Source organism: Molossus molossus, unplaced genomic scaffold (genome assembly GCF_014108415.1).
Source record: "Molossus molossus isolate mMolMol1 unplaced genomic scaffold, mMolMol1.p scaffold_m16_p_1, whole genome shotgun sequence".
NCBI lineage: Eukaryota > Metazoa > Chordata > Mammalia > Chiroptera > Molossidae > Molossus > Molossus molossus.
In genome coordinates, this window is record NW_023425344.1 from 24178824 (window position 1) to 24188294 (window position 9471).

General features: G+C 35.7%; 1 non-coding gene across 1 annotated transcript; it reads left to right on the top strand.

Moving 5' to 3' along the window:
• Positions 1-8874: 8874 nt before the first annotated feature.
• LOC118622299 lies at positions 8875-9038 on the top strand. Its single transcript, XR_004958034.1, has one exon. It is a non-coding gene; the product is annotated as a U1 spliceosomal RNA (small nuclear RNA).
• Positions 9039-9471: the final 433 nt, after the last annotated feature.

Below are 9471 nucleotides of genomic sequence, written 5' to 3' on the forward strand. Positions count from 1 at the left end.
GACGTTGATATAAAAGTCACTTTTTATTTGACCCATCAAATAGAGTTGATGTTTGTACAATCCAAGTTGTGAAGTCAGAGAACTATGATGTATACACTACAGATACCCACATTAAATATTGAGTACTTAGACTATTTTAACTCCAGGAAGTGCATATTCTATATAGTTGCCATTTCATAATAAGTAAATTATAATATTTGATACATAACTAGTTATATGCTATTGGAATATGTACATTAAAATCTTTTTGACTTTCCATTATTATCTCTATTTTTTAGTTAAAATATAAAATATAATGTGTTCTCACAATTTATGAGGCATTTGAAATAACTGAGAATTCTATCTTTTCATTTATAAAATTAAGCCATATATTTTTGTTGAGCACAAATTAGTTTCTTGACAATGCTATGTTCTGTAGAACTAAAAAGGTAAAGAAACATAATCTCTGTTTCAGAGGATTTATAATCTAAAAGAAAACAAAAACACAAAATCTGTAAAGAACTCAGGGACATCAAGGAAGAAATAGAGTTGCATTTTAGTGAAAGTCTGTATCTATAGACAGCATAATGCATGTAACTCAAAAAGTAAAACTTAAGTTTGGAAATTGGTTAGTAAGGTGTCATATTGGGCGCTGCAATATTAAGTGTTAATTAAATCAACATGGGCACTTTTTACTTAATATTTTTCTAGTGGAACATTAAGTGAAGAAGTAAGCTTGCTTGTATTTGATGGCCAAGAAGTAACAAGACAATATATAATCTTCAAACACTCCTAAGCAGTATTGAGAGTAGAAATTGGGGACTTGAACTGGCCAAAGGAAGAACAGCTTAAATGTTGCCAAACAGGTTCATTAAGAAACATCTATTGGTTGAGCAGAATGGAAGCAGCATGCATGCATTGAAATTGCTGATTTATGCTTACTGGCTTATTCTCTTTCTCTTCCTTTCTGCTTTTCTTTTTCTTTTTGTTCTCTTATAATTGAATTCCAGTAAATAAATAAAAATGCCTACTGCTTCTTTAGTGATATTTAAAAATAGATCTAATGTCACCTTAATAAATTCAATAACAATGTTTAAAAATTAGATAGAAAACTTTGACATAAACTTATATGCACCATAAGGACAACATGTGTAAATATGTGTTAGACATTTTTATTTATTTTATTATTTATTTATTTATTTATTGGGTGTGTTATACATTTTTAAACTGCAAATAGAAATCGACTCTAACAATCTCTTCAAAATCCCAACTTCAATGCATTGATTGACATCAAATGTTTCTAAATAACTTTTCTTATCCTTAGTCAACATAAATAGTTGCTGCTGATCTTAGAGATGATGTCTGAAACAAGAACAGCATGAGGTTTTGGTAACAATAAATATCAAAAATCTTATAAAGAGGTAAATGTATTTTCAAAACAAAATATGACAAAATGAAGCTCTTCCTTTTGCTCAACAGTTACATCTCACATATTTTTTGACATGGTGCCACAGTATCTCAAAGCTGATAGTCATCTGTTAAGGTCATCTCTTCAGTCTCTCTCTGTTAGGAGAAATCTTAATTCAGACAGGACTATAGCAATACAAGAGATACAGTATCACAAAGGAGATGAAGCTGTAGAAAAATGAAAAAAGAAAAAGAGGAGTTGGGAAGAGATCAGAATAATGGACAAGAGGCAATCATAGAAATGAGTTCATTGTCTTTCAAAACATCAACAGACTTCATTCAATCTGCCTACACCAGTTTTACTCATTAGGTGGGCTCAAATTTGTTTCGAAAAGAATAAAACATGGAGGAAGAGGAGGAGGACAGGAGGAGGGCAGGATCACTTACCCAAGACACTGCTGTGCATATGAGCGCCAGTGCCATTTAAATTCATTATTATGCTCTCAGTTCTTCACAATAGACCCTACTTTCTGCAGAAACACCAAATATTGATAAGAGAGAGAGGTTAGCTGTCGTTACAGATTAAATAGGACATCTCTGTTGGGCCCAAGTACAAAGCAACTTAAGACCCAAGAAAGACGCAAAACTGACCAGTTCACCTGCTCTTGGGAAAATAGTAATTTCAGTAATTTCCTATAACTGCAAATGGATCCTGTCTCAAACAAAAGACTTACTCAAAAAGAAAAAGAAGAAAACAATTCAATATATCATAAACCACAAGAATGTATACAAGGTGGGGCAAAAGTAGGTTTACCATTGTCTGTATGAAAAATAATACAATAATTAATGAATAATAATACAAGAATAAACTCTGTTTTGTGTACTCATAACTGTAAGCTTACTTTTGCCCCACCCTTGTGTATAGCAGGATGTTCACCACATGAATAGAAGCTCTCAGTGGCTTCTGAGTTAAGCTACTGGGGTAAGATTGATTAATGGCTAAGTGAAGATGATGCAGTTGAGATAAATTTAATTATTGTACATTCATCACACTTTCCCACCTACCGTAATAAAGCCTATTTTATTCAAAAGTATAATCCCGTGAAAATATACCACACTATATCTGGCCAATTGTAGTGCCGTCGGTACACTTAAAGGGAACATGTTTAAGCAAACAAATATAGATTTAAAAGTTTATAGCTATTTGTAGAATATTATCTCTGTGATATAAAACAATCTAGATTAAGGAACTGAGGACTTGATTTTATCCTTTGGATATAACACTTTTAAGGAGTTGAAAATTAAGGAGTAACTCTACTTTTAATAGTTTTAGTTCCTTTTCACTAAATGGGACATAGCACAGAGGTATAATTGTGTGGTGAGGATCATATGAGAATGTCAGTTGAGCAATAATTCAGTGTTATTGAGATAGCTATCTTTCACAATCTTTTTAGAATGGCATACAAAAATCAGGTAAATATATCTTAACAAGTGAACTTCCAGGCTGTAATGATGTATGCAATAATCTCCAGTTTTCAAAATAGGGTAGGGTAGCTTTGAGCTTGCAGTTATAGTAATCTAGAGCTTTAAAATTATTAAGGATTTTCTGGTAACATAATTTGATAGTAATTCCTTTGTTTGCTCAGATTCTGATGTGTGTGATTCAGTCAGTTATGTTTGAGTTTAGGAGTTTAGAAGCCCAGTTTCCTAGTAGAGCACTTGTACCTACTCAATTGCTTTGATATGCGATACAAAGTTTGCTCAGAATTTAGTTTTTAACATTTTAATAAAAATGAAATGAATAAACCCAATAATTTGATTATTTTAAGCAAATATATATTTGTTAAAATTTAATTTAAATATGCTTAAAGTACTGCTTGAATATTAATATTATATAGATGATGTCTCTTGAGAAAATTAGTCCGTAGCACTTTGGCAGTTCTGTGATTTCCATTTGGGTGACCCTGAGTGATAATGCTATCTTATGTTTAAGAAGGATCATCAATCTTGGAGCCTCTCAATGACAATCTCAGTGTCAACTTTTTTATTACATTGGATATATATCTGAAGCACTTACACTTATGCTGAATTAAGAGATCCTGGGGGCTACACAAATAACCTAGCACAGAGAAAAGTCTTCCATCCTTTAAAGAAATAGACTCAATTTATCTCAATCTATACAAAAAAGGTGATTGAAACAAGAAAAAATAAGCAACCAAAGTGATAATAAATTTTACATTATGGAAAGCAGGAGTATTCGTTACTGTATAGCCTAGTCATTTCTTCATTTTCATTATAATTTTCATAATTATAAGAAATGTTATTTCTATCAATGTAGTAAATTTTAAATTGCATATTGCTAAATCTGAATCATAATGTTAAAGAGAAGGATATACATTATGATGTTACTAGTTTATAAATCTAATCATTATGAATTTATCCTTAAGTATTTCCATACATTTTAATTCACAGGTTTAAAGAATATAATCCTTAAAAAGAATTCAGATTATTTTGTATAGTATTTTTAAAGTCAACTTCAATCATTATTTGAAATATATTACTAAAACCATTAAAAGTATCATTGCCTCTTTTGCTTTGCATCATATAGGATATCTGATTCAACTTTCTTTAAACTTTTACCCCATTTCTAAATGCATGTTGAATTCCAAAATTGTATTTCTGAGCTTGGCTTATAGGATCTTCAAAGTTTATGTATGAATGACTGCTAATTGTTTTCTCTTGACTCAAATCAACATTTTCTTTGATCTCATTTGTGTCTAGTATTACTTAAGTAAATGGCTTGACCATCCCTCCAATGGTATAAGCCAAATACTGTAAGCTAAATAGTTAGAAACCCTTTTTTATTCACCCATCCTCAATATTGAATACATCACCAAGACCTAATTAATTTTAACTTCCAGACATTTCCCAAATATGCAACCACTGTCATGAATCTTCAGGACATAGCACCATCCTTTATGTTTCTTTTTATAACTGTGGCATTTTTTTAAAAAAACATTTTTTTCTTTATCGATTTTAGAGACAGAGAAAGGGAGAGGGAGAGAGAGGCAGAAAGAACATTGATTGGCTACCTCCTGCCTGCCCTATCCCCCACTGGGGATTTGGCCCACAACCTGGACATGTGCCTTGACCAGGAATTGAACTGGTGACCTCTTGGTTCATGGGTCAACACTCAACCAGGAGCCACACCAGATGGGCTACACCTGTGGCTTTTTAAATACTTCTTCATTCTTTTAATATGTGATCTACAAATTATTCACCTTGAGTTTGACATCTCTTTTCCTGCAACTACTATGATTAATGCAATAATAATATTTACCTCATAAAATGTTTATAAAGTATAAATGCATCAATATGTATAGAATATTGACAATAGTGCTTATGGTATAAAAAACTCTCAATAAATAATAGCCATATTACCAAATATTTTAATTGTAGGTATATATTTACATATTAGCATTTTAAGCCTATGAGTCTCCAAAAATATTAAAACATCATTAGGCTACTTTTGAAATAAAACTGCTTTATATTAATATTCATGAAAGCATATAGGTAGATATATCAATAGATAAATAGGTAGATAGATAGAAACTAGCTAGATAGATGATAGATAGATACATAGATAGATGATAGATGATGATAGATGATAGATAGATAGATAGATAGATAGATAGATAGATGAGAGAGAGAGAGAGAGAGAGAGAGAGAGAGAGAGAGAGATACATGCACACATGTAAAACAGACCCTCTGACTATCCTGACCACAGCCCCTCCTGTTGGAGGAGGTCATTGAAAAGACATAACCAGCAGTTGACCCTTGAGCTGCACCTGGGAAATCAGGGTCTTCCCATCCACCCCTCTGCCCTTTGAATGTATATTCTGCCCACCATTACACAGTAGGAGTTACTTCAAGAACCTAGCCTTGAGAAAGTAAGGTATTGTTGAGACAATCTGGTTGGTATACGTGACTAAGTCCTATTAATGTTACCTCTCATTTTGTTCCTAGTCTCCTTTCTCCCTATCAGGTTTAGCATGTGCCTAGACAAGTTATGCTGGAATTGGCTCTAGTTTGGGTGGGTGCAGTTTCTGAGGGAGGCAACAGTTTCCTAGTGTTAGAGAGACCTCTTCAGGTCAGTGTCTTGTTAAGGCTTACAAGGAAATAATGGGGGTACTTATGCAAGCTCTGAGGGTCCAAGAGAGTCAGCAGTATCCTCAGGGGTTCCATACAAATATCTCCATCCCCAGAGTTAAGGCCCCTTGTTTTCCCAACCAAGGCCCTGACTTGAAAATAGCAGATCTGCGTTAGATGAGCATTAAAATGCATTTGGACATATGTGATTCGACCAGATTTTCCGTCTGTATTAGCAGTGGCTGGTATGGCTCAGTTCGTTGAGCAACATCCCATGCACCAAAAGGTCACCGGTTAGATTCTGGTTCAGGGCATATGCCCAGGTTGCAGACTCAATCCCCAGTAGGGGGCGTGCAAGAGTCAGCCAATCAATGTTTCTCTCTCCCTCTCCCTTTTTTTTTCTCTGAAATCAATAAAAACATATCTAAATAAAATGCCCGAATCATTGCAACTGCAAGGGTACAGCCTTTCACCATCTCCTTAGGTAGCACAAGAGGAATCTTCAGCAGCTGGGACAAGAGCCTGCGTCATGTTCTGTTGGTGTCCCTCATACCATTCAGGATTGTGTCTTCTTTTCCTTCTAAGCAATGAATGACTGAGTCCAAACTCTTCTTCTTGCCATGTGTTTTCTCAAATATCTTAGCACCATTTGCATTACTTTGGGCCCACCAAGTGGTAGATACTAATGTAGAATTAGACATTCAAGTTATTTAATGTACGAGGGAGTACGAAGGGTAGAGTGCTGATGCCATTACACTGGTCTGATGCCTGCTACAGGGACAAAGGAGGGAAGGAGTGTTGGGGAGAAACATTCTTGGAAGCAGCATGGTTCCCACAAATGCTTGTCTAAACTAAACAGGAGTCATTGAGCCACAGTCTCCTGTTGAAAAACTCCTGTATTTCTCTGTTTTATCTGCTTAAAGATCTTTGCTGTGCTCAGTCACTAGCTCGGAGGAGCCTGAAGGAAGCCTGGTCCCAGTAAGAATGCAATGGTGGGTAAAGGTGCTGCAGTTGGAGCTGTGGGTAAAGTCCCACCGATCCAAGTGGCACATTTCCACAGCTGTCACATACGTGCCTCCACATTTTGTATTCAATTTTATGAACTCCCCATGTGTCCCTATTGGAGGGTATTAAGGGACCTGTGTATTGAAACTGAGGCAGGACCTTGGCAGTGAGGACTACAGGTCTGAAGTAAACGAAAACATGCAGGGACACACAGTGGGGTGAGTTTAGGAAGGAGAGGCAAGCATTTGCCTCAAACATATATCTCCTCCATTGCAATATTTTCTAGAATCCACCCTGCCTATATTTGAAAGTCATACACCTGTTTAAAATGTTACTCAAAGGAGCAATTTGTCTCCCTGAAATATTTTATGTGAATATTGGGAGAGAAAGACAACACTCGGTATGAAAAAGTCTTTGAATTCAATCTCAATGTGAAAGAGAATGAGGTCTGCGTTCTTCCCCATGGAGCCCTCAGCCTTTGTTACTTGCCTTTTGATTGTTTTATTTTACTCTTCCAGTGTCTGCCATCTATTTTAACTCTCATTTTTGCTTCTTTTTTTTCCTTTGCCTTTTCATTTATCCCCTGAAAATCTTTCTATTTTCTATATTTATTTGGTATATTAGCAAGAACTGTGAAATATACTAATACCAGCAAGAAGCTTAAGATTCAGGTACTTAGCAATTTGTCCTGATGTTGATAAAAATGCTAAGCTGTTACTGAGTAATGACCTTTGGGATTGTGTCTATGTTCACATCTTTAGTGTGTAAGTGGTTCTTGAGATCCATTTTTTGAGATTGGTTTTTATAGCCTACATAGAAAAAGAGCCTAGCACCAGAGGTTGCCTAAGGCAAACATTTATTTTTTTTCTAATTGTGTTGAGAAGTGAAAGTTACTTTGTTGAGGATAATTTCTGACTTGCAACCAAAATAAATTGTGGGTCTTATCTCTAGAGTTAAGAGAAACACATTAGTAAGATCAACATTCTTACACATACAAAATTATATTTCAATTGAGGGTGAAATTGTATATCTCCACAGAGAACAGAAAATTTTAGTGTGTGAATTTTAAAATAAACTTTTTCTCTACTGGAAAAATAGAGTGCATTTCACTGGTAGGATAAAAAAAAAAAAAACAATAGCAAAAAAAAAAAAAACACAAACAAAAAAACTTAGTTATAATACGTAGCATGCCAGAGGCAGTAGTTTGGATTACAGAATCATAGCAGGTGAGAGCCAGCAGCTATATTGTAATCTACCTTTCCCTGCAAGTAAACTCATTCTGATACTGGATGTACAAGTGGACTGGGCTGGGCTCCAGCTGGTAGATTCTGTCCAAAGGTGTAGGTGAGAAGAGGGCTGATGAAAGGTTTATCTTGCATAAAGATAACCTAAGGTGCAGAGAACCTAAGATACAGAAAACACTACTGAACACAGCAAGGACACCTCTGGCCTCAGTAGGGAGGGATTTAAATGAAAACAGGAAAAATGATGGAGCAGGATTGGTAATGAGAGTGAGTCTGAATCTTTGTGGCCCGAAGTATAACTGAACAAAAAGTTTACGAGAGGTGTGCTTTGTAGTTCAGCAAATAGGAAGCCTGAGATGTTTCCGGAAGGAGGGTGAAGAGAGAGGCATGCATATAAAAGAATGTATCTCTGAGCTAAAAACCTCTTTTCTCTGTTTTCTGTGACAGCTAAACCTTAGCTGTGCTTTTGTCTTACACATTTCCCTCCTTCGAAGAAAGCAGCAGTGATGCTTGCTATGGGCTCCTTTCTAGGCCCTTCTTAAACTAGGATGATACCCCCTAAGCAACCTGCTTAGTGTGGTTGCCAGAACAGCTGGAAGAATGCAGAATGTGACTCCATTGCTACTGCTGGTATTTTTGTCTTTAGTTCATGTAAGGGCTCTAAGTAGATTTCTTCTTGAATTTTTTCTACTTTCTGTGCCAAACAGTCTTTCAGATATAGCAACGAAATCATTGGTTCATTCTACTTATTCTGGTCTGATTATGTAAAAATTAACATCGCCAGAATACTCCTAATTCTTTCCTCCCATCAGACCTGTTTTTCCCCTAATCTTTCCTGTCTGTGGAAATGGTACCATCACATGGCCCCCTGATCAAGCCTTTATTTCCTATTCCCATATATATTGTTATCAGAAAGTCCTGTGGCTCTAATGCCAAAATAAAAGTTTAAATTTTTACTTCACTACTATATTTCTATTTCTACCATCATCTCTCATTTGTACTGCAGAAGCAGCATCCTAGCTTATCTTTGAACTTCTGGTCTTTCCCGTCCTCTACATGTTCTCCAGCTACCTATACAATGCTGATCAGTATGCATACCTGGCAGGGGAGATACCGTGACCATGATGGTGGTTCTCCCAGGGAGAGACTTACACATTGCACTCTGGCTGTGCTGACCCTGTGATTTCCCCCAAATATGGAAAACTCGACTGCATCATTTGTCGTAGTGGGGGACTGCATTCGTGCTTTCCCCTATAAAAAATAAAATAAAATACTGATCAAGTCACATCCTTCATATTTAAATACTTATAATTGTCTCCCATTGTTCTTAGAATTACAAACTCTTGATTAGGGTCAGCATGAGCCTGCCTGACACGTCGTTTGTCTCCAACCTTCTTCTATTTCTTCTTCACCACGATTCTGCATCTCTAACCTTTCAGCTCTTCCTGTTAAATTCTCAGATTATCAATTATTTGGGAACCATTGAACATGTCCTTGGCCTGGAATGCTTTTGGCTCAGAACTTCTAAAGGCTCATTCCTCCTCAGAGGGTAGCATTCTCCTCATATATCACTCAGAAAGTCCTTCCTTCACAACCTCAACTAGAATAAGTCCCACCTAATTCATTCACTGCATATCCTCTTTTTTTTCATGCTTTATACTCTTGATACATAATATTATCTGAAATA